The sequence below is a fragment of the Erigeron canadensis genome, chromosome 8, assembly GCF_010389155.1.
Source record: "Erigeron canadensis isolate Cc75 chromosome 8, C_canadensis_v1, whole genome shotgun sequence".
Taxonomy (NCBI): domain Eukaryota; kingdom Viridiplantae; phylum Streptophyta; class Magnoliopsida; order Asterales; family Asteraceae; genus Erigeron; species Erigeron canadensis.
This window is the reverse complement of record NC_057768.1, coordinates 18,795,277-18,801,276: the sequence shown is the minus strand read 5'-3', so window position 1 is coordinate 18,801,276 and position 6,000 is coordinate 18,795,277.

The following is a 6,000-nucleotide window of genomic DNA, read 5'->3' as shown; positions in this document are numbered from 1 at the left end:
GCCTCCAGATAATCAAGAAAAGTCATGTCTACAAGCAATGATAACAATAATTAATAAAACTGGGAATACAAAAACAATAATAAGTATAATACAAAAAAAAAATTCCGATAAAAACCCAAAAACAAACGAGAAGTAACATATAATCTACTAAGAAACACGATATCCTAGGCAAGGAAAAAAGATTAGTCGCGAGAGACGTACCCCTCCCTTCAGAGCTGCAGATAAGGGGAGTAACTGGATGATGTGCCCACACCGGACTCAACTTCGCCAAATATAGAATAGGCTCAGGAAGGATACGGCTCCGGATAGCAGGCTTGCACAGTTGTTTGGCAACCTCAAGGTCACACTCTATCGGTGCCTTCGTATCGGCTAAAGTACCACGAACCTCTCCTTCTCTCATGTTAAGAACAGCTCCATATGCGGAGGGATAATAGATGAATCCATATAAAAAAAATTAGTTTTCCAACCTTTCACAGACTCTTTCACACCGAAAATACACTCTGCTAATCCACTACCGGCCCTCTTCTCTATGGTATACCAATCTCCAGTAACCCCTAATCGAAAGAACTTATGAAAGAGCCCGAGAGTAGGCTCCTTCCCACGAGCCCTACACGACGCTTCAAACATAGTAATACGCAAGGCCCCAAAGGGAGTAATTTGAGATATATGACATCTAAAGTGTGCCAACACACTCAAAAAGAAATCGGTAAAAGGGAGACGAACATTCCCCTTTTCAAACATCCGAAAATAAAGCCCTATTTTGCCTACGGGAACCGACTTAATAGTATCTGACGGCCGCGGCACAGTATAACCATACCCTGGCGGGAACCTATATTCCGATAATAATTCTAGAAGTTCACCTCTAGTGGTGGTACAAAACTGGATATGTAGATCTTTTCTATTACCCACACCCATATATAACAAACAAAATATATATAAGAAAGGGATACACTGGAACACACCTACGACGGGATCGAATAAATGGTTCAGCGGCAGGGTCAAGATAAATGGCTGCAAAGGAAGATAATATTATAATAAAATAAAATATATATATATATGAGAGAAAAGACTTGTAAAAGATGGTCAAACAATGGGATAATGGATCTATTTATAGGGGAAGGAGACGGATAGGATATCCAAAGGAGTAGATTGGAATACGTGTCATGAACCAAACAGATTTAATCTAAAGCCCATCAAACGAGGAGACACTGTTCAAGCCTGACAAGCCCACTATGCTTATCACTATTATTGTAAATATCTTTTCTTTTCAATTTTCAAAAAAAAAAAAGGATAGAAGTATATAACAACTTTGAGAACGTATAAGTATGGGCAAATAGCCTAATTTTTGGCTCCACGTGCTCCAGCCTAATATTTGGCTTCAACATCATTCTAGACTCCAATATTATTCATGAAGCAATTAACTTTTCATCACTTTACTAAGGCTCCATCACTCCTTGTACATTTTGGTGATCCAAGTAACTAGCCTATCACCCCAAAGATTTGCAATGCTAGGCTGGGGGGCTTGATGATGTACCCTCCTTTAAGCCCGCAGCTCAAAGGCTACATCCACTGATTAAGCTGGAGCCTACCTTCTCAATTAGGTTCCAAACATATTAGCACCAGTATACCAAAATACTTTGAAAAGGCTACGGACCAATCAAGGTTGCGGACGTATTAAGGTATTTTGTACTATTAAATGACATATGTTTGAAGGACCAAACACAGGCATTTTGTCTTCACTCGACAATAAGACGAAGTTTGTTACGCTACAAGCCACACCGAATAACAGCCTCTGACTAATAGACGTCATGATAAAGGGGACCAATTTCTGGATCCTTCCTTAAGGTCCTATAAATACCCCCAACTAATCTTGAAGAAAGACCAATGAAAAACACACACAAACACCTCTCAAATACACTTGGTGGCGTGAAGCAACTGTGATACTTCACACCAATTGGGAACCGCCAACAAGTCTAAACATTTCATTATCATTTCTTACACCAAATCAATCCATAATAATTTAAGAGTAACTTTACCCTTAAACATATAATATAAACCATATCAATGAAAGAACATTTTCTTAATCCCTAATTCACTAGTCGTGTCATTTGCAAGTCCATTTCATTCCTTGTACTAAAAATCAATTATGGTAAACAAAGATAAGTTCACAATACAACAAAAACAAATAACTAGTACGTGAGTTTCTAAACATGACAACCAAAATATCTTTTGCCAATATTCTCCTTGTTGTCAGATTATATTCTTTGTCATCCCTTCCTTGTTGTGCTAGCCAAAATATTCTTTTGAACATACACACATTATAAAAACAAGCAACCCTTTTTTTCTATTGTTTCTTTTAGCTAATCGGTCTCAAGGAAGAGCCATAGACATACGTGACAAATTCCAAATATTTACTTTGATTTTTAAATTTATGGACATAAACCTTCTTCTTTTAACTAAATCTTTACCAGGAACCTCACTATTCTAAGAGCCATTATAGAGCCACCCTCCTTGATCCCCAATGTGACCAGTTTTTGGTCTCCCTCACCATTTTCCAAACCATCTATCCTCAACCAATCAACCTCCAATTAATAAAACCATGTATTTCACTTATTGCACCATATCTCCACTATTGCAACACTCTAAAACTCCTTTTTTATATATTACTTCTTACTGCTTTGGAGCAACAGAAGCAACCACATACTCATTACGAGTTCATCACCCAACACCACTATTAGAGGTGCACAAAAAAACCGGTTAACCGAACCGATTCGAAAGTTAACCTATAACCGTAACCGGTTAGTAACTGATATCGTACAAATCGATTATAGGTTAGGAAAAACCGCCGGTTAGTAATCGATTTGCACTTTCAAAACCAAAAACCGATTCTTAATCGGTTAACCGGAAATCGATTTTTTTTATATTTAATCGGTTAACGGATTAATTTATAATATTATAAATTAATCGATCGGTTTTCTCTACAGGTTGTTGGTATGTAGGATAATCGATCAATATTACTCTTCCCTCATCTTTTCACTTATATGATACCCAGCAGGCAGCAACCATCGATCGATTCACAACCCAAAATACAAAACCCTAATAAAAAAAACAATCGACTATCAGTCTATCAGAGAAATCGATCATCCCTTTATTTCTTTCAATCGCAATCCCCAAATCAATCATCCCTTTAATTCTTTCAATCATTTTAACCTAACCCCAGATTATAAACTCTTATTATCAGTAGCTTTACAATACATGGCTACCACTAGTGCTCACGATTCTAGTGATGTTGGTGCTTCCACAAGTGAATTAACTGTGGTGAATATCCTAGCAACCACAAGGAAACAAGAAACATGGGTAAATTTTGATTTATGCGAGATGTCGAATGGAAAGGAGAAGGTCAGATGCAAACATTGTAGAACTTTTTTGGCTCCAGGTGCCAATTCCACTTTAAATTCGCATATTAGTGACCATTGCAAGGTATTGAAAGGCACTGCAAAACCCGGTCAATCACAAATTTCGAAAGAGGGGGTATTTTTAGTTATAGTGTGGAAAAGGTTCGTAAGAGGATGGCTTTGTTTGTTATTCAACAGGGTTTGCCATTCAATCACTTTGACAACTAACGGTTGACTTCGTTGATTCGTGACACACTTCAACCTTCGTATACTCATGTAAGTCGTACTACCCTTAGAAAGCATTGTATAAACATGTGGAAAGAAGCTAAGGAACAATTAATTTTGTGTTTTGAAAACTTACAAACCGATGTTAATTTAACCACTGATGTTTGGTCCTCCCCCCATGGTTTACCGGAATTGTACCTTTGTGTTACAGCACATTGGGTCGATCCAAAGACTTGGCAATTGATGAAAAGCACAATTGCGTTTGAGATGTTTGGATATCCACATACCGGAGATGCCTTATTTGAAATTTTAGATGAAGTGAAACAAACTTATAAGTTGGAAAAAAAGATTTTGTCAATTTCTTTTGATAATGCTTCAAATAATACTAGTGCGGTAAAAGTTGAGGATAAAGTATGAACCTATCTGTAATGGTGTGTTTTTTCATAGTAGATCTGTTGCACACATCATTAGTTTGGTTGTGCAACATGGACTAGATGTTCCCGTGATTAAGAAGGTAAGAGATGTTTTTAAAGAAATGTTACAAGATGTTTTTGCAAGTTCTAAAAGAAGACGCAAGGAGTATGAGAAATTATGCAAGGACTTAAAGAAACCGTGTCTTGGTCCTAATTGGGATGTACCGACTAGGTGGAATTCTACTTGGAAAATGTTTGATAGCGCTATCCAACAAAGACCTACTTTAGAATTCTTCCATGACGGTCTTGTTTCGAAAGGTTTGGCACCTCAATTTCCTACTTTGGATTGGGATAGTATTGTTAAATTAACCGAGTTACTTGAAGTTTTTAAAACTTCAACCACTATTTTGTCCGGAGTTTGTTATCCCACTAGTAGTTTGGTACTAAAACAACTATATTTGATGTGTGGAAAGATAAACGGCTTTCAATTTGGGGGTAACGTTTATGAAACAATCATAGGTCCAATGAAAGCAAAGTTTAAAAAATATTTTGAAGAAATGCCCCCCTTAATTACTTGTGCCGCCGCATTAAACCCGTGTTTAAATGTTGCGAGTGTGGAGATGTTAATAGAAAACATATGTTTCGATTTGGGTTTGAACGATAATGACCCCAATTTCTCGGATAATGCAATTAAACATTTTAAAAAATGTTTAGAAGATATGTTTGATGTGTATTTGGTTAAATATGTTTCGACATCAAACATACGCCAACAAATGGTTTCGGAGTCGTCAAGCTCACCGTCGAACCCCAAGCTAAATTTGTATAATACTTTGAGAAATGTTAGTAGTAAGCGGTCTCGGGGTAGCACCCCAAGTAGTGAGCTCGGAAGATATATAGGAACCGACTTTTTGGCAACAATGCTTCCTGAAGAGTTTTCAAACTTTGATAATTTGGCTTGGTGGAAAGAAAAGGAAGCCCACTTTCCCGTTCTAGCTGCCATGGCACGTGATTTATTAAGTGTCGAAGCTTCCACGGTAGCTTCGGAGTCGGTTTTTTTCTCTTAGTGGAAGGATTTTATCGGTTAGAAGAACAAGGCTCACTCCAACTTCTCTTGAAACGTGCATTTGCTTGAAAGACTACTTGGACACCGCTGAACGTATACAAGATGTGACTAGTCTTGAAGATCAACTTGCCATAGAAGAACCCATACATCTCTATGAAGTATCACAAGGAAAGGCCGCTCCACTGTCTGACGATGAACTTGATGAGTAAGTTCTATTTTGCTATTCTGTTTTGTCTTGCTGTGTTATGTTTCTGTTTGAAAATAATGCCATTTTGTAAGTTTCTGTTGTGTTTGTGATGCAGCTGATGTTGCTGCTTGCTTGATATCTTGGAGTGTTGGCTGATGATACTCTTTAGTTTTATGTTCTCGTTAATGATACATTGCTACTGTCTTGTTATGTTTCCGCTAGGTTCTGTTTCGTAAACTTTATGTTTTGTCTTGCTACTGTCTTGTTTGCTACTCTCTGAGTATCTGCTACTTCTATGAATCTGCTACTTTATGTTTATGCTAGTTTTATGTTGGTTGATGCTTGTTTGTTATAAAACATGTAATGTGTGTTGGTTATAAAACTGTCCAGGTTATGAATTTGTATAAAAATGGGACGACCACATGCTACTGCAGAGTTTCTGTTTTGCAAGAATTTTTGGTTAACTGGCATAGGTTAACCATTTCGGTTAACCGGTTTTTATAAACCGAAATCGGTTCCATCGGTTTGATATTTTTCATGGAGTAACCGGTAATTAACCGGTATCGGTTAACTAGAACCGGTTAATTTTTTTTTACAAAAAAACGATTACGATTACTAGAATAAATAACCGAAACTGGTTGACTTGTTTTTGCACCGCTAACCACTATTATGGCCAAGGTTTCTCAGCAGGGGAGGTCTAGAGGGTGTGGAAACCCG